Here is a 20939-nt window from a genome sequence, read left to right as displayed (position 1 = left end):
AGCGGGTGCACAGGATTTCAAAGGGGGGGTACGCCCCCCCACAGATACCCCAGGTCCCCCCTAGCGACGCCACTGATTGGGTGGCACCTATCCAGCGGGATAACAAGTGCAAAAAAGGGCTGTCGCATGTCCGTGGGGCTCACAAAAGACATACAGGGGCTGCCACTTGTCCAGCGGGTCCGGGGGAAGGGCAGACAGGGAGTGTCTATGGTCCTGGAGTATTCACGAGGTTGAAAAAGGGGATGTCACCTCTCCAGTGGGGACAGCAGCAATCATGGGTGCAGGACAGTGCTTGAAGTGTACAAAACAAGAAGTGCCCCACCCCTTTTATGCCCCTCCTCCTTTTCTGCTCCCTTCAATCCCCCATACAGTCATCCCCACCTTCGCCGTCAATTCAAACCCCCTACCTAGGTCCTTCCTTAACTCCCCCTCTCCCTAAAAAGCTGTCATTTACAAAAGCTCTCAGAAGCCTAAAGAAAATGCAGTGAAAGAATACACATTTAAATGACCCCCATTAGTGTCTCATTGCCCACTCAGCGAGCGGCTTTGTGCAGCCTCTCCTTCCCTTCATCCACCATTCAGGCCTCTTAAGGGGCATGTACTTGACTGTAGCCACTGATACCCCACTGCCCCCCATTACCTGCAAACACCTCTGCGCCTAAACAAGCCCCCTGCGCCTACAGCAATTCCCAGATTGCTGCACGACTGCCAGGAAATAGGCTTCACATTTGCAAGCAATCCATTTAAATAAATGATAATGATGTGTTATTTATATAGTGCCTTAATCCAAAGCGCTTTACAGAGCACATATTTACATACAATATCTCCCAACCGAAATTGGTACTCATTTATCGATCTCGGATGGATGAAAGGCTGAGTTGGCCTTGCTGGGATTCTAACCTGCGACTTGCAGTTCACGCTCAGATCACAGCAGTGAGCGCTCAACCCGCTGAGTTATCTTACCGGCTTAAATAGACAAAGCACAGCAAGCACAATGTAATTCAACACAGGATTGTTAACGTAGAGCATAGGTTCCAATCCCCAGTAGAGGAACTGTTATATATATATATATATATAATTTTTTTTTAAGTGGCTTTTCCTACCCTCCTGGGACGGTACTCCAGGTCACATGAAGTAAGGGAACTATGACCGATTTCCCTGAGAAGTAAGGGATTGTCAGGACTGCAAGACTTGTCCTTGGCCTCAAGCCCTGGGATCGTATCTCTCCAGTTCTGAAATCTCTCCATTGGCTCCCAGTGGATGCAAAGATTAAATTCAAAACCCTCTGCATTGTCCACAAGGCTTTCTGTGGCCAGGGTCCAAAATACCTTCAGCTATCCCTGCGCATATACCTCCCATCTCGAGCTCTTCACTCCTCTATCTCCAACTCCCTCAGGGTCAGTCGTTTTTCAAAGAAACAAGCTGGGGAGTAGATATGTGTCTTCGGCTGGGGCCTCCCTCTGGAACAGCCTCCCGGCCAATGAAACTGGAGGAGAACCATCTCCGATTCCGGAAGCACCTCACGACCTTCCTCTTTGCTTCTGTGTTCGCCCCTCCCCTCCCCCTGCTGATCTGCTCTGTCACAGCACTGTGCACCTGGCCACGCTCTGTCTTCTGGGCCCAGGTACCTGCTTACCCAGCCACCCTCCCGCACTGACTCCGGGCCTCCCCTTGCACTGGGGTCTGTATCTGTACCCATACAGTCCCCCCTTTTATTTCTCTTTCTGCACTTATCAGACCTACCCTGGCTGCTGCCTCCAACATTGTTGTTTGCATTTATTATTTATTTTATTTGTTATTATGTATCTGTTTTCTCCTCTGCTCTGCACTTTTCACTTTTCACTTTTCCCCTCTCCCATGCACTTGCGCGTTCTCAATGTCACTGGGCCTAGTAAGGTCATTGTTTTGTTCTCCCCTTTTCCCCTCCCTTTGCCCTTTTCTTTTAATTGCATTTGTAAAGCGTTCACACATCCCAGGGGCATTGAGGCGCTGTTTCAGGAATATGTCTTAGTTGCGTATATAGAATGCGCTTAATACCCAGATGTTTCTAAGCGCGGACCCGGCGATCGAACCTGTGTTGCTTCGTGTCGTCTTGTTTCCAAGGCGAGCACGTTGCCGCTGAGCTATCCTCTCTTGTGTATGAGCGCGATATAAATAAAATATCAATATCAATATCATACCCTTTAGTTCCCTCCCACTTTGACCTCTGGTGCAAGGGTCACTGGGCAGGGGTCCGAATCAATCAGAAGTGAAGGGCGCAACGGATATCTGAGTAGGCAGGGGCCAGTTGATATCAGGTGGTCAGGGGCTGCTGATTTCAGGAGGTTGCTTTGGGCACCTGGGTCTTTGCGCCCACTCCTGACGTTGGAGCAACAGTTGAGGAGGCTGAAGGCGACTATGGAGTAGGTTGGAGCAATAGGTGAGGAGGCTGAAGGATAAGATGGAGTAGATTGGAGAAATAATAAATGTGGCTGAAGGAGAAGATGGAGAAGTTTGGAGCAATAGTCAAAGTGCCTAAAAGATGTCCGGCAAGGACAGCCACCCTGCTGTGTGAGTGACAGCCAGGCTGGAATGAATGGGGGAAAACTGTTTAAAAGCAGGTCTCTGGGACTTGAAAAGCAGAGTCGACCACTGGAACAAAAGAACCGAAGACGAGCTGAAGGAAGAGGACTGCTGCAACTCCTGGACGACCGGTGAAGCCCTGCTGCAGATCCAAATTGCCTGAAACTCCATCGACAGAGAAGCCCTTCAAGGTTAACTTCTTCCCTTGAGTTTGGTGGGAACAACCAACTTGCAAGCCACCTGGACACCGTCCCCATCTGGTCGAATTTTCATCAGAGTGCTGTTGAAAAACTGGATAGCCAGAAGGCAGGAAACCAGCTCGTGGACTTTAAGGCACTCACACTTTAAATCGATGTCTTGCTACAGCTTTTGGCCTCATCTCTGGGCAGTGCAGGAACCTCCCAAAGTCCTCCTTCTTGTCCCCACGACTGAAGCTCAGGAACTGCGAGATCTGCTCGAACTGCCAGGAACAACTGCATCAGCTATAGCTCTTCTCCATTAACAAGGTACTGTTCAAACGCGGTCCGGAAATCTTTTGGCCATCGAGAAAATGTGTGAAACTTTCCTCAACTACGAAGGCTTGTCCTTCCCTAAACATTCATCAAACTTTTCGCCTAGCCAAATTCTTCTAAACTCTGTGGCAAAGACATAACCGTTATCTACCAGAACTGTGCTATCCTATACAAAGACTCTGAACCATTGACATTGGCACAGGCCTATTGAGAAGCATTGCTGGTTGTAGTTAACTGAAACCCTTTGCCCTGCCTATGAATGTATTTGGGCTGTCTATTCATATAACCTTGTCTTTTTACCCCTTTATTAAGCATCTGAAGTGCCATTTTGCTCCCACTTCAGGGGAGCTAAACTTGTTCATTTACTTACCGGTTGTATTTTTGTGGTTTATTTGTGTGTGATATTGAGCTGCTTATGCTAGTGTAATGTTTTCTAACTGACTGAGTAAATAAATGTATATTCTTTTACCAAGAAACCTTGAGTAAGTGTTTGTTTGAATCACTGTATTAGTTGGTCCTTTGTGTAAGTTGATCTACTGCTCACTTAAACTCCTGAGATAAGCCTGGCGGCTCAGCCATCGCTACCACTTTACTGTGTAGTACAGGCTTGTACCAAAGGTGAAATTGTGCTTACACTTGTAGTCTTAATTGCCTGCAGTGGTCCCAAGGGTACTGCAGGTGATCTGCCTCACAGTGGTTCCATATGAATGTTCCTGTATATCGTTGCAGTGCTCGGAAGGAGGTGTTGGGTTCCCTTATTGGCAGAGCCATGAAGTGGTAGAGTAGTTTTGGTAAGATCATAATTTTCAGGACATTGAACCTCAACAAAACCAGGATGATTTTATTATTATTAATGATAGTAATATAGCATGGTGGAGAATTGGCTTTTTTAATGGAGGTGCGTGCTGCCTGTTGATTTTATGATTATTTTCAATAATGATAATAATATATAATGTTGGAGAATGAGCTTTTTTCATTTTATACTCGTCAATACTTTCCTGCAAATGATGCTGCTTCCTTCTGGCTACCTATTCCCAGAAAGACAGCCTTTTGGCCTCTCTTGATTTCCCTCTGTACAAGCAAACAAAGAATGCTAGGGTTAGAGTATCTTCCTGTCTCTCCCCTGAGTTTGGCAAGGTGTGGGTATCCCAATTTGTACCAGATGTTGTATATAATATGGGCAACATGTTTTAGAGTGTATATATGTGGCATTAAACCCCTTCTGCTGTTGGCAATGTTGTTTAAATGGTGGTTTTCTGGGTTTCAGTTTTTCTTGGCTTGGGTAATGCTTGTCAACTCTTAACAAAGTCACCCCCACACTTGGTTAGGTTCTCCACAGCCTCAAACTCTCAGAAGTACAATGATTTGGCCTTGATTTGCAATTGTTTTGCTGCTTTTCCCTAGTCTGATGTTTATAACCAACTGTATCTCCACTGGGAACGTGAGTCAAATCTCCATAATGAAAAAGGATGACAAAATTAGGAATGCTAGGGTATGGATGAATTGTCTCACAGGTCTGGGCTATGTCCATTAAATGGTATGGTCGTAGGTGACATCCCACCTTCTGTAACGTGGTCTAACGGTCCTAGTTCTTCTACTATTGATTACATTATGTGGGCCGATGGCTGCTGGAACATTGCCCCCGTCTTGATGTCAAGGGAATGGAGCTCATTCTAACAGCCTTTTTTGATCCACTGGCAATTTTACCAGTGCATACTATTAGAATGGCAGGGAGGAGAACACTCACTCTTAATACTCACAGTAATCGTCTAAATTGGACCTCGTACATGCTGGATAGGGCCAATCAAACAATTGCTGGAGTGATTGAAATGAAGTCCGACCAGCAAAAGTGCACAGATTTTTTAGTGGATCATTTTGACTGTTTTATTGCCAGTGTAATTGCCCCTATTGTTTCCTGAGCTGGCAAGGGAGTTTTTCGCTCCACCTCTCACATACATACATACAATAGGGAGCTGGTTTATAGAAAACGACTGCTTAGATGTGTGAGAAAGCCCATTTTAAATTACCCTTTCCTCTTTGGCCTGATAAAATCTTCCAAACAAGGAAAGCCGATCAGGGGGTATAAAAATTGGCTCCATGATTTCTAGAGCCCAGCGTCTACAATTGTATGCAAATAATAAACGCTAGATGTATTAGTAGATAAAAATTCAAAGGCTTTCTGGTCATTGATGAATACCTCTGGCCCGTTGGTAGCATCCTGGTCTGCTAGCGGGTCCCGCTAAGGACGCTTGGTTTTACCAGACGTCCTTAGCGGCACTCGCTAGCAGACCTTGTAATGGGGCGGTAGAGGGATAATGGGGCCGGAAGCTCTACCGGCGCTGTTATCCCTCTACCACATTCCTCGTAATGAGGCCCATTGTATGCTTTGCCACCCTCATTATGTATATCTGGGACGGAGAATGCAGCTCTCCAGGAGGTAACTTTTGACGTTCCCATCCCTCAAGCAGAACTTATTGGGCCTCATTACGAGGTGGGCGGTAAGGGATTACCGGCACCGGAAAGGGCACCGGTAATCCCTTACCGCCCTACTACGAGTTCCCTTTGCGGGTCCTTCCTTAACACCTGGTTTTTTCAGGCGTTAAGGACGGGACCCGCAAAGGGACTCTAGAGCTAATAATGGTACCGCAATTTGCGGTACCATTATTAGCGCCTTCCCCATTCCCATTGAGCCCTACAAGGGCTCAAATGGGAATGGGGAAGGGCCCTGGTGAATGGGGAATTACCAGTCCCGCCAACCTTGGAATGGACCGGTAATTGCTCCATTCACCAGGGCGGAGTCGGAACGAGTTTGGAGACAGCCATGGCGCGAATAGCGCCATGGCTACCTCCAACCTCGTAATGAGGCCCATTGACTTAATTGGCTCTATCAGTAATTTTCGTGCCCATGGCCCTAATGAGCTTTAGAATCAACTCTTTAAACAAATCTGATACTATGGGCGGACATTTTAAATATTCTATTTGTAGATATAATTAAGATGGAGCAATTTCACCTACTTGGGAGAGAGTCCACATTATTCCCATGTAAAAGAGGGGAAATAGGTCACAACCAAGCGTCCGACTGCCATCCTTGATGCAGACTCAAAAATGTTCTGGTGTTTGTTGTTAGAATAATTGGAAACCTGTACCAATATCAAAATGGCAAACTGGGTTCTGGAAGAGGATGGCTACCCAATTGGATGGCTTGTTACCAAGTGTATTCAGGGTCAAGCCTCGTTAAATTCTGTTTTCCTTGCTTCCATTGACTTGGCATCAGCCTTTGACGCAGTAGATAGCGCGTTACAGAAATGGGGCATTCCGGCAGGCTTGTTGAGACGTTGAGTTGCGCTGCATGCTGACTCGACCATCCAAGTTAGACTCAATCACAAAGGTATGTTGTCTCGCCCAGTAAAAACGTTCAAAGAGGTAAGGTCGGGGGGTGTGTTAGCCCCCTTCCTATACAACATGCATATGGCTGATTTATTGATAGTTATTTGAATCTTGCTCGCACACATGTGTTTCAGAGCGTGAGCATTAAGAACGCGATTTAGAGCAATATTTGCAGCCGATGGCTTTGACAACACCAAGAATTTCAAGCAGGAGGCCTTTGTGGACTGGCTATGCTGACGACTTTATTATTTTTGATAATACACCCATTGGCCTTCAGAGAGTGTTGAATGGTTTCTCAGCCTTTGTTAAAGCAAATTCCTGATCTATTAATTCCTGCAAGACCAAGGTTATGCAATTTACGAATACCAGAAAGTAAGTGGCACATGGATTTTGATCCAGGGCGAGGATTGGTTCTTTTCTATATATGGGCTTCATGATCACTTCTTAACCTTCTGCTAATTTAATTCGATCATGGTTGCACACTAAAGGAACTAAATTAGCGAATCAACTTCACAGAGTGGATTCCAAATATGGAAAATGTTCCTTACTACCGTGTAAATTGTTCTTTGAAGGTAAAGTTGTTCCAAAACTATTATAAGGGATAGAAATATAGGATCCGGTTCTGCTAGAGTAACTCCCGTATCTTGAAACATTGATGTGCAGAAGGATCCTCCGCCTCCCAACTTCCATGCCACATTCAATTATCCGGTACAAATTGGGCATTGTCTCACTTAAGGTGAGAGCTTTCTGGTGCTACCTATCTCTGTATGGCAAAATGTTTTTAAAAATACCTAATTTACCGTGGTGCGTTTTTACACAAGCATGTGATTTGGGGGGTCTTCGAGTTGTGTGCGAAATAAAAAGGCATGCCGTCCTGCTGTTGAAGGAGACGAGCTGTACTGAGTCGTTTCGTGTTAGCAATCCGTATAAAGTAAAGGAGCGATTATTTGATTTGGACTGGGCCACCACTGCATCCGAATTTCATGCGTATTCATCGCTAAATCATCTAAAATATGATCATAAAAAGCAAGGAACCTGGGCACCATATTTTTCAATTTACTCTAGTAAATCTACGCGGTCCACCTTCATGAGATTCCGTTTAACTCTGTTACGTACAAAGGAAACCTTGTTGAGATATGGTCTGGTTGAAGAGGACGCTGTTACTTGCAGATATTGCAAACAAGAAAAAGAAACAGCTAGACATCTGTTGTTATCATGTAGAGCCTTGGAATAGATAAGCTCAAGAGCCTTTTATAAGTTTACTAAGGATCACTTTTTATCACTTTTTATTTAAGTGATCAGATGTGGAATTATTGTTTGATAGGCTCAACTACATAAATTGTAAACACCGTTTCTATATTGTCTGAATGAGAATGAATTTTAAGAATATTTTACATTAAGATATTAATGACCGCATTAGTACAGTGTTTGTCTTTTTTAAGTTTTAATCTTTTTTTTCATTCTTTTCTTTTGTAATAAGTCTGTATTGTCCCTGAAATATGTGTATTGCTCTGAGCCATGTTTGTTTGAAAATACGTTTGTTAAAGGTTGAATTGAAGTCTAACCAAATGAACAAAACAAAAAAAGTATTTAAATTCATCTAGATGCAAGTGAAAATGTTGTGCTGAAATGCACCTAGATTCAAAACACAATTGCAGTATTGCACCTAGATTCAAAACAGAAATGCTGTACTAAACATGTCTTTAGACTCAAAGCACAAATTAAGGCACTTATATTCAAAACATGAGCAAAACCTGCAATGTGCAAGGATTCAAGACTGAAGGCAGTTATAGCATTGTGCATTTGGTCGAGATGTGAGATAGGGCTATAGACTAATCAACTCAGGAATTCTATGGGCAGTGTAATAGCAGAACAGTGCTTTGGAGCAGCAGGCTATGACTATACTAGAGCGGAGTATAGTCATCTACTTTGCGTTGGAGGAGGGTGATTGTAAGAGGAAATGGCAGGATTTTACTGGCTGTTCTCTCTGCCTGTACCAGGATGGTGCCTCCTAAGGATGTCTACTTGGACATTCTCAACACTTTGCAGTCATTGGTTTCGGAGTTACAATGCAGGCTGCCTAGCCTGTCCACACTACAGTGTATATGTGTCGCTAGACTAGCTAGACTCCCATCCCCCCTCAAACTGAATGCAGAAAGATTGTCAGGTTGATCAATGACTCTAAATGCTGTGAAAATTAGAAATGTAGTGCCTTTCAGAAAAGCGCTTTGAAGAGCGATCTATTTTGTGGGGTCAGGATCCTTGCACAGTAGAGAATATGTCAAGTAGTGCATGTATATCATAAATTATCAAAGAATCTGGGTTTAAAACTGAACAGAACTAAAGATATAAGTAAAAAATAGATTGGTCAGGCATTTCATAATTTGGTCAGACATTTGTGTTAAGACAAGTCAGGCAACTCTAAGATAGATACTGGGCAAATAAAATTGTTGCTTTTGGCAAGAAAGTGGATGATCATCAAGGCCGGCACAGACTGCCTATTCGCTTGGCACTCTGCAGCAACGCCCCTAGTCCTTTTTGTCTGGGAAGTCATGCTAGAGGGACTACCGGTCCTCAAACCACTCCACATCATACAGTTCTCCTTCATACTCGGCGATGGACACCTACAAATCTAAGTCGCAGTCTTACAGAGGTAACGAGCGATGATATGGCTCCTCACACACCAGGAGTAAATTACCAAACAAACATGACACGAATCGGTTCCAGCTCCCCCACCCCGCTTTCACACCCCAGTGGGAAGGAGGCTTTCACAATTTATCAACCGTGTTTGATAAACGACTACCCATGATCCCTACCATAGAGAAGGTAGAGAAACACCTGGCTCTATTGTTAGAGGAGGTCCAGTTGCTTCTGTCAAAAGGAGCCATCAAACGAGTTCCAACCACTCAGTGAGGGCGGGGTGTGTGCTCCAGAGATGTTTTAGTAAAAAAGTATTGGTAGGTTGGAGGCCCATCCTAGACATTCAGCTCCTCAACAAGTTCCTCAAATCCCCAAATTTCTGGGTCATAACCCTGCAGCAGGTTTTGTCTCAACTGCAAGAAGGGGATTTTCTGGCATCCCTGGATCTAGAGGATGCATAGTTCCACCTCCCAGTTCAAGGCTCTCCCCTTCGGACTCCGATCAGCCCTGAGTGTCTTCACCAAATGTCTGGACTTTGTGGTGGCCCACATTTGTTGCTCAGATGCACACCACTCTCAGTGACACCTAGACGACTGACTGGTACGACCGGTCTCATTCACCCAGCTACATACAGTACGTACTATCCAATGCCTACAATCAATAGGATTGTCTGTGAACTTTCCAGAATGCTGTCTGACCCCCGCCTCAGAGGGTGCTCTATTTGGGAGCTTGGCTGGACACACATTCTTGATTTTCCACTCTCTCAGAAGAGAGAGTGTGATCCCTTCTTGCCAAAGTCCAAATACTCTCACTGAGGTCGCAGGCCTCATTCCGGCTACTACAATCCATCTTAGGGATGATGTCTTTGTGCATTCTTCTGCTTACGCACTGCCGGCTTTGCATGCAACTCCTTCATGAATCCCTGTATCTACACTCACAAGAAGCCTCCGGTTCCTGGAAGGACAAGATCCCACTGACATGGCAGTTCAAGGTTGTGCTGCACTGGTGGTTGATCCAGATGCATCTTGTCCATGGCGCTCCCATTTGTCCGCCTCCGCATCAAGTCACATTCACTACATATGCCCTGGAGAGCTGTGGCATTCATACAGGAAATCTACTTGCCAAGGAGTCTGTAGGAAGACGAGGAGAAGACTCTCCATATCAATCGACTGGAACTGCGTGCTGTGTTTTTGGCCCTCAAGTCTTTCCTTTCTCATAGGTCAAGTGGCCCCGATGGTCACAGACAACACCACCACAATGTTTTATATCAACAAGCAGAGGGGCACCAGGTCTCTTTCTCTGTCGACGGATGCACAGACGCTGTGGTACTGGGCCCTGGAGCAGGCCATGTTCCTCATTCCCTACCACCTACCAGGTATTCAGAACACAATGGTGGATTGCCTCAGCAGGGAGCACAACTCCTGCCATGAATGCGAACTACGGGAGTCTCATCTTTGCCCGATCCTCCATCTATGTGGCACCCCAGAAATGAACCTTTTCACCACCCACTCCAACAAGAGATGGGCAGCATTTGCCAGCATGTACCTCATCCGGAAAGCCCGGGTGAATGCCTTCAAACTCCCCATGGAGGCAAATCTCCTCTACGCTTCCCCCCAATCCCCTGGTGGCTCGGGTGTTAAGTGTGTTAAGACAGCATCAGTGCAGAATGAGCTTAGTGGCCCCTGTTTGGCCGAGACAGATCTGGTACTACGACCTCATCGCTCTGACCTTCGCCCCGCCAATGAAGCTGCCTACTCTGTAGCTTTTTTGTGGGCCCTTTCTATTGGCTGTGGGCAACATGACCCAAAATGACTAGGCTAGTGACTGAACGGCTCTATGCTACCGAGGATTCCCAGCCTGACGATGGGGAATGTTCATGCAGCATGTGAATCCATGACAGATACCAATGCTGCAGAACAGGTGTTACAGGCAAGTACCTTATTCCTAAGCCTACAGAGGGAACACCATAAACAAGCACCCGTGTGGCACACAAATACGCCCTCACCATATGTGCTCAATACTACAGGCAACAGTAAGCAGTACGAGGAACCATGGAATGGAAAAAGGACCTCAAAAGGAACACATGGAGGAATTATCTGCATGGAATGGCAGGGAGCACTGCAGCCACAGGCAACACTTCCGAACAACACCCATATACCATCAGTGCAACATGTTTAAGTGCAGACATTACAAACATGCAAATAACAGTGAAACAGAAACATGGCGTAACCGCCAGTGTTAAGGAACTGACTCTCTAACACAATGGGCTTCATCACAAGTTGGGCGGTATCCTGACTGTGATACCGCCCAACTGTATTTGCGTTACCGCCCACCTGTCCAGCGGTATTTCCATCAGATCACAGGTTGAGTGGTAAACGTAATTCCCCATGGGGAAATTTTGGTGCAATTACCAACGGCGGTATTACCATGCAGTAACTGGGCCGAAAATCATCAATTTTCCCAGGCATTTACCCCCAGATTAGAGCTGGGGGTAAATGCTGCCAGACTCGAGATTGGGCAGACCATTAAATGCGGTGGTAAACGTGATGAGGCCCAATGTCTGTTACGCTACAAATTTAACCTTAACTCACACTCAGTTCACAATTCTCATTTGTAGAGTGGCGTAGACAAAAGGAGGCACCACGATTCCATGCAAGGCATACAAGTAACAGGAAAGGAGGATGCATGACTAACATTCACCAAGGGGTGGGGTGTGCTGGGGTCGAGGATGTCTGGGGGGGTTGGAAGGTTCATGTCGGTTAGTCCACCTCATGAGTGAGCGGTGCATATTCACAAGCCATTGTTTTTAAGCAGGTCCCATCAATATTTGTGCTCGGGGGTGGGGGTCTTTTCAAACACACCTAGCAACCACAGCATCATGTTGTGTAGTTTCTGAAAGAAGAAAAGAGACAGGTGATATCCTGGACAGGGAATAGTGATTGGTTAATGGTGAAAATATAAACTCCATCCTCTAGACTCGGAACTCCGCCATTTTGTATTTTGTGTTTAAGGTTTCCATAGGGTGACCCGAGCTGGGGGCAATGGAGCGCTCTATATATGTTGGTTGAGGACTACAACAAATGTGCAAGCAGGACCCCTAGGGGATATTTTTCGGGTGTGGGAGCCATCCTGGGAGGAGGTCCTGAGGTTCCTAGGTGTTCCGAAGATACTTCATGGAGTAAGGTCCTTCTTGAACCTTAGGGTCACCCCAATAGAGGCCAGGATATTATTCCAGTAGGCTGGTGCTTTGCAAGAAAATGCGCTTTCCTATTTGATCTTTATTGCTCCGGTTTTGCAGAGCCTTGCACTGGTCTCCCTCAAAGACGAGTGCCCGGTACCTGAGTCGGTCAGTTTTGTGGTGAGGTAGACGGGGGTCCGGGTAATAGTTTCCTTGCTTGGGACGCAGGCAATCTTCAAGAGTATCCTGCCTAGGATAGTCAACCAACAGAGGCTTCCTAGGACGGGGCGGTTGTGGTCAAATCTCTTTGCATCCTGTGACGGGGCATGCAGCAGCATGTTGGACCGCTCTCTGGCAGGCTAGTTGTGTGGCCAAGAGACACCACAAGCAGGGTGTTGACTCCATCCCGGATTGCCAAAACCAGAAAAGTCAGCTCGATTCTCACTTCCACTAGAACAGATTCTAATTGTTCTTTTAGAACACGCTTGATACCAGAGACCAGTTTCTAAGCCCGAGACCATGCGTTGTCTTGCGTCCAAGACAAACGCGTTGCCCCTGAGTTATCCTCCTAGCCCAATCATTACATAACTCTGGCAGCATCACTGTCATTGGTGCTCGTGTCCTGAGTTTTCCTTCCAATCATTGCTATTGGCTGATTAAGACCAATCTGCTAAGTAACCAACAGTAGCACTCACATAATGCATTAGCTTGTTTCATGAAATCCCAGAGCTGATATAGTGGTGTCTCGAGTACAGAGAGCCGTCTTATCACACTGCTTCTGAAACCGGAATCAGGCAGGGGGCCAGCACACTTGCAAAGGCTGCTGGGAGCATCTGGATGAAACTCCTGCGGGTATTAGTATAGATTTTGAATTAGAGCATCTGAAATCTACCGGATACACATCCTGTGTGTGGGCTTGAGAACTAGGACTCGGCTGGAAACATCTGTGCTTGCCTCCTCGAGGTAGCAACGCCCACCTTCATGGTTGGTCTGTCTCCACCTGGCTGAGACCACCTTTCCTGATTCCAGCTCTTAGGATGTATTCGGGTAACACATGGCTCTTTCAAGATGCTGTTTCAAGCTTCAAGGGAGCCTGCACACAGGTGGTTGAGAATTGCGTGTTCAGCTTCCTGGTCTCCAGACGCTCATTAAGGTTGTGCCAGGTGTGTTGACCTTTTATATAGCAACTACCGAAATTTTGATGTTTACTCAGTTAAGTGCATGCAGGGTAATGTAGTTTCAGACTTTCCTGTATCTCACATGACAGCCTCAGTAAGAAAGGCTGAAAAGTGTAGATCAGGTATCCCATTAGCCTTGTAAAATACACAATATGAAATGTAGATTATGGCTGCATGCCTCTACATCACAGGGAGAAAAGTGCAGTTTGCTGGTCCATATAATCCAGTTACTCACCAGTGCCCCCGGCTTACTGGCAGGATAACCCAGTTGAAGCCTGAGTTAAAGTGCAGGCAATCTCTGTCTGGCTTTGGAGAACTTTAAAAGTGCTTGTGCAGAGATTTTAGGAGATAACGTTTCTGTCGGCATTTACTCTTTGTCTGTAGTTCAAGGTCTTCCAGGAGCTAATTAGAATGAACCTTGAGAAACAAAGATTCTGGCTGCGACATATCCAGCAAATCTACTGAACAAACATGGTATATTAAACTTTGTGAACTAATAAATCAATGTTTTTTGATTGCATTACCCCTTTGGGTCTTGGTGTTAGTACAAACACAAACTGTAAAGGCACTGACATGTAGCTAGTCACATAGTTTATGAAACTGCACACATACTAAAACTGATCATTTTATAACAATGTTCTTCATTGTTTGGTCTCCACTATTCTTGACATGTTTCAGTCCCTTACATCTGCTTTGGACATTCTTCAGTGGATATTTCTCCATTGACTCACAGAGTTGATACATTCATTCTCAATTAATAGCACCTCTCCACAGTCATTGTTACACTTCTTTCCTTCTCAAATGGGGGATACCTTGAAACTGACTTAATCTCTGGTTTGCAACCCAGCAGGTGAAAGTGATATAAGCTTCAATAGTGTCTTAAATCCACTTACTCTTCCAGTGTCCACAATACTTATGGTTATTGTGATTGGACTTTCCCTCTACTTGCAGCCTGGCCGTGTGTGTAGATGCTCGATAGTGATCCCACATTTTGGTCCCAAAGGGGTAATGCAATCCCAATGAATTTGACTGATAAGAAAGCCTAAAATTACATATCCATGTACAGGATATTTTGACATCTATAATTATAGACATTTGTGTACAGCAAATTTTTAGTATATATTTTGGTTGACGTTTACCCAGATTAGGCATTTGTCATGTACACAACTGTCTAAGGATGTCTGTTCATTAGGTTTGGGCATTTACACAGGCTTCACCTTCCAGCCCGTGCTCTTAAAACCTGTGAATAGCTGGACCTCCAGACCCTGAGGAAATTATAGATGTTGCAGCATTTCTATACTCCCATCAAAAGCTTGGGGTTTACATTCCCAAAATGCTTTTAATTTTCATGCAAAGTGACCAGGTTCACTCACTCGTGCTATTTGTCCTCTTTCTCCTTTCTCATGGAGGCATTTCGAAAGAGTACAATATGAGTAGCTCAGCACACTGTGGGATGTAGATTGTGACTGCATGGTATCCTGCATCACAACATTAGGAAAGCTGGGAAGCGCATCTTGCAGTTCCAGTTCTTTCAGGATTTTAGCATAGTACATCCCAGACTATGTCATTGCTAGCTCACTGTTATCTGTCCTTGCATCAGCAGCATGGATAGTAAGTGCAGATTCTGTTTTTTTGTCTTCCAGTAGGCCATCACAGTGTATTTTTACCATCTCTGTGTGTCAAGCGCTTCGCTAAACAGCGAGCTGGTGGCTGATCTCTTTCCTCAGCAGGCTTCCTCTTATGGACCAGCCTCCCCCTTCCTTTTCATCTTGAGCCGGATCTCCTCAAATTCTGAAAGCTCCTCATGACCTTCCTTTTCACTTCCTACTTGCCTCCTCTGTTAAATCCCACAGTTGTTGAGACTGGTGATTAGGGACTGTTAAGATGGATTTCTGAACTCTGTCCTGTAGGGGCAGAGGTTCGAAGCCCAGCCTAGTTTCTTGGAACAGGGTAACCTCTGGACAAGCCAGACAATCAGGGTAGAGATGGCGGCGGTCAAGACTAGGTCTCAAGAGGGGTGAGGGTGACTGAAAGCCCGCAATGAGCACACAAAGCAAGGACGCTTGCAAAGTACTCCAGACAGGTGTTATATTAAAAATATAGACACATTTATTACAAGGCCTTTGTAACATCGACCATAGTAAAGAATCACGGTAAAACTCCAATAAACCAACACATCACAATCAATACAATATATATACAAGACCGAGGGGTCTAAAGAGTTAGAAGCACGAAATATGCAGACCACCTAGATGGGGAGGAAAACAGGCAGTGCAAGTAATCGTTAGACCCAGTTCGACATCAGAGGCCACCTAACTAGAAGGAAGTCCGAGCCCTACGAAGAGTGGAGCCTTGTGCTCAAAAGTACCTGCACATGCGGGTGCCAACGGGCAAAGGAGAGTGTCTTCAGCGAAATCAGCCAGTTCAGAAAGGTGGACGAAAAAATGCTGAACAAATCCCCATGACTCAGGCAAGGCCTCCACTTGGGGACAGAAGCAGGGCGTGAGTGCGGGAAAGGGTTTGCTGTTTACAACAGCGATGGACAGCCACCTGCTCCTGCGGGAGGGCGAACGGTTAGGGTTTTGACTACTCACTGGTCCCCGATGCAGGCAGACCCAGGCTTCTCCGGTTCAGTTTCATTACTGGCAGGTCCAGATGAGATTAGAGGATGTCTCGATGCCGTGTAGATTCCACAATAGCAGGAGTCAGGGTCGAGGGTGTCCCTGATGCAGAGAAAAAAAACAGGGTTGTTACCACAGAAGGGAAACTCGTCAACCGCGTGTATTCCGGTCCCAAAGCACATGTCTCACTTCAGACCTGGGAACGCCAAGTGTACGAATCGTGTGAGAGTGCCGAGGACATGGTATTAGTAGTAAGCCCGACGGCGGTGACAGAGCAAGGTTCCTGTGTTGGCTGGTCAGTCCACTGGATGGCCCAGGGATGCTTCCGAAGGCTTACGTACAGGATTTGGTGAAGATGCCGAGAATAGTTGTTCCCACTATTCTAAAGGGTCGAAGCGCCTTTGCAGACCTTCTTGTTCGATCAGAGGCCGAGTGGTCTCGCAGGACGACAGCAGTGCAAGGTGCCAAACCTTCAGCGGGTCACCAGCGATTCCTCGACTCAGCTTCTTAGTTGCAGGATACTTGGCTCCTTACCCTTTGTTCGTGAGAACTCAGGAGATCGACATGGTAATGGTGTTTTCAGCCTCCTCTTATCCAAAGTTCCCTTCGCGCCAAAACGGAGAGGGCCCAATGGGAGATCAGCTCACAAACACTCACACCATACGTGGACCTATCACAGACCACGGTGGTCCCAGGCATTCAGGACACTTCAGACTCTCTGGCACCCAGGATGTGTATTGGGAACAGATATCCCAGCCCACATCCTGGAGGCACACACAGAAAGACACGGATCACCAGTTGGAACTGGCCAAGCTTCAAGTTTCCAATGGATCCAAGGGTCCTGGACACGGGTCGAGGGCCTCCTCTCATCCAAGGTTTCCAAAAGATCTGCTCAGTGTGTATGAGGAAAAGAATGACATTATGGACTGGCTGAAAACATTTGAGTATGCATGTGAAGTTCAACAAGTTGACAATGCTGATAAAATTGCCTGGTTACTCAGCAGACTGCCCCATTCTGGCTGCAGTGCCATTATGGAAATTTCGAAGGCTGAGCGAGCAGATTTTGCAATGTTGAAGCAAACTCTCATTTTAAAGTTTGAAAAGACTCCTGCCCAATATTTAAAACGATTCCGAAAGTATAAGAAAAAAGAAGGTGGTACTTGGGTATCTTATGTAACCAAATCCTTAAAAAACCTGACTGGCTGGGTCGAAAGTATAAGGTTTCTACCTTTGAAGGTATGATAAGTCTTGCCATGCTGGAACATATTTTTGCAACTTCTTCCCCTGAGCTTTAGCAGCATTTGGCAGATTCAAAGAAGATAGATCCTAAGAAGCTTGCCATTGCAGCAGATTTATGGGTGTCACATCGAGTGTCCCATAAGTACAAGACTCATCCTGGTAAGCAGGAGGAAGGGAAAAAGTCCAAAGATAAGGAGGGTGGGGAAACTGATAAATCTTCTTCCCAAAAGGGCCACAAAAAGAAAAATAAGGGTAAGACACAAGAGAACTCACAGGGTAGTGGCGGTCAGCCTCCGATACAGAACTCTGGTTATAGTAAGCCTCCCTATGTAAATCGACCCAATGGATCGTGTTTTGCTTGTGGAGCAACTGACCACGTGAAGGGGGATCCCAGATGTAAGGTCAAAACCTTGGGGGTCCACTCTGCTAATCTGGCCTTCTCCTCCTACGAGAAAGAAAAGATTACAGGAGCATCCTTCTCCTCAGACTCCTTCCCCATTGGGATAGAAGCTGAGGTAGTTTTAGTTTCCCTGGGTTCCTGGGAGCCTAAAGTCGCAGAGGCTTATGATAGGATTCCAGATAACACCAAGCACTACTTTAAAGACAGTGTGCTGATCAATGGTGTAGATACTCCAGCTCTTAGGGATAGTGGGTGCAGTCGAACTGTAGTGGATTCTACCTGGTAGACTCAGAGGAAGTTGCCAGAGCTACTCTGATGCCCACTAAGTTGGCTAACGGCCCACCTCTCAAGTTCCCAGTAATACCTGTAAATCTTAGTATCAATGGTACAGCAGTCAGGATTCCAATGAGCATTCAGAGAAGCGTCCCAGGAAAGGTCTTGTTGGGCAATGATCACCGAGCGTTAGGGCTCGTGGGAGACACTGCTGACAGACCCTGCACAAGGTCTCAAACAAGGGCAGCACTGACCAAGAAAAGTGAGCTGCCACTGCCAAAGGGGAAACCAAAGGCTAAAGGAGTCAGAAAACCAAAAAGAGGGAAAGAAAATATTCCCCGAACTCACCTACCACTGCGGTGGAGGAAGTTGGTCAATCGCCCGGACCTGACGAGGAGGCGGCGATGCCTGAAGTATTTGACCTCAATGACCATCCTGAGCTAAACGACTTGTTAGTGGAAGGTGGTCCTGACAGGGAAGAATTCAGTAAAGGCCAACGTGAGTACCCATCTCTGGAAGGTCTAAGGAGACAGGCCTGCTCCCAGCTTGAGGGTGAACCTCCTGGGAAGCATCAGATTTATTGGGAAGGTGGACTCCTGTATAGTGAGCCCACAGAGTCTACAGAAGGAGACCATAGGAGGTTGGTGGTTCCCCTTGCTGTAAGACCCTTCCTCCTGCAGCTGGCGCATGAAGTGCCCCTTGCTGGTCACCTTGGTATTAAGAGGACCAAGCAAAGGTTATCCATGCACTTCTACTGGCCCAAGATGGGGGTGCAAGTAGAAAGTCACTACAGGAGTTGTGCCTCCTGCCAGTTATCTGGTAAGAGTGGCTCATCAATCCAAGCTCCATTGGTACCGCTCCCAGTTGTGGGGGTACCATTTGAAAGGGTAGGGATCGACATTGTTGGTCCCCTTGACCCGCAAACATCCTCAGGCAATAGGTTTATCCTGGTGCTGGTCGACCATGCTACCAGATATCCTGAGGCCATCCCATTAAAAACTGTAACTGCCAAGTCAGTTGCAAAAGCGTTACTTGGCATCTTTACTAGAGTTGGCTTTCCTGAAGAAATTGTGTGTGACAGAGGCAGCAACTTTATGTTGAAGTATATGCAGTCTATGTGGAAAGAATGTGGGGTCACCTACAAGTTCTCTTCCGCATACCACCCCCAGACCAATGGTCTGGTGGAACGGTTCAACAGAACGTTAAAGAGTATGATTGGGGCTCTGGAAGAACCTCAAAGAAGAAAATGGGATCTTCTTTTACCATGCTTACTGTTTGCCTACTGAGAGGTACCACAGGAGGGTGTTGGCTTCAGCCCCTTCGAACTTTTGTTTGGTCACCCTGTGCGGGGACCCTTAGCCATAGTCAAGGAGGGATGGGAGATGCCCAATCCCCCTATTACTACCAATGTAGTAAACTATGTGTTAGGGCTCAGAAAACGGATGGTACTCCTGATGGGTCTGGCTAGTGACAAGATGAAGGCAGGGCAAGCCCTGGTGAAACATTGGTATGACCAGAAAGCTTCCCTCATCAACTTCACACCTGGTCAGCAAGTCCTGATCATGAATCCCATAAGGACTAGAGCTTTACAGGATAAATGGTCAGGCCCTTACACAGTGGCGAAGCCCCTGGGTGAGGTCAACTATTTAGTGGACCTTAGAAGGCCTGGACAGGCTCCAAAAGTGTTCCATGTAAATAGGCTGAAGGCTTTTGTCCCAAGAGTCGAAATCGCAGAACTGCTACTGGCTTCAGATGTTGAGGAAGAGGAGTCTGAACCTCTCCCTGACCTATTCCAAAGCGGTCCTTCAGATAGCTCCTTTGAGGGTGTCCGAGTGGCCCCTCATCTGACTTCTGATCAGCAGGCTCAGGTGAAAAGTTTGCTTAACAATTTTCCCCTCTGTTTTCGCAGTCCCCTGGTTTGATACCTTGGTGCAAACATAACATAGACACAGGAGACAGCGTACCTACCAAAAGTAGAGGATACAGAATGTCAGACAAAGTACGGTCTTACATTAAGACAGAGGTCAACAAAATGTTAGATCTTGTGGTGATTGAACCCTCTAGTAGTCCTTGGTCCAGTCCTGTGGTTTTGGTTTCAAAGGCAGGTACTTCTGAATTGAGGCTCTGCATGGATTACAGGGCTCTGAATGCACACCCCTTGCCTCGAACAGATGAGCTGGTGGATACCTTGGGTGCCTCCAAGTATCTCAGCACATTTGACCTCACTGCAGGCTATTGGCAAATAGCCCTAGCAGAACATGACAAGGAGAAGACAGCGTTCTCAACTTCAGATGGTCTTTACCAGTTCCGGGTAATGCCGTTTGGGTTGAAGAATGCACCTGCCACTTTCCAGAGGCTTGTGAATCATGTGTTAAACGGGTTGGATGAATTCTGTCTTGCATATCTGGATGATATAGCAGTTTTCAGTGCCACCTGGGAAGACCATGTGAAACACCTCAGGATTGTGCTGCAGGCTCTTCAGAAAGCACACTTGACCATAAAGGCTAGTAAATGCCAGATTGGACAAGGATCTGTGGTTTACCTTGGACATGAAGTAGGTGGAGGGAGGATACAGCCTCTAACCAGTAAAGTACAAGCAGTGCAAGACTGGCCTACCCCCACTACACAGACCCAAGAGAGAGCCTTCTTAGAACTCACGGGGTATTACCGCAACTTCATGGCAGACTATGGTACCATAGCTGCCCCTCTGACTGCCCTCCCCACTCCGAAGAAACCCAAGAAGGTAACTTGGACCGACGAGTGTGAGAAGGCCTTCAATGGCTTAAAAGACTCCTTGTGCCAGGCCCCTGTTCTCAGAGCCCCTGATTACCATTTTATTTATTATTTATTTAAGACCTTTTATTGTGCAGACAGATGCCTCTGACACTGGGATAGGAGCTGTACTATCACAAGAAGATGAGAAGGGTAAGGAACACCCTATTGGTTTCA

The sequence above is a fragment of the Ambystoma mexicanum genome, chromosome 2p (assembly GCF_040938575.1).
Source record: "Ambystoma mexicanum isolate Mex_15411 chromosome 2p, UKY_AmexF1_1, whole genome shotgun sequence".
Taxonomy (NCBI): Eukaryota; Metazoa; Chordata; class Amphibia; order Caudata; family Ambystomatidae; genus Ambystoma; species Ambystoma mexicanum.
This window is presented reverse-complemented; position numbering follows the sequence as displayed.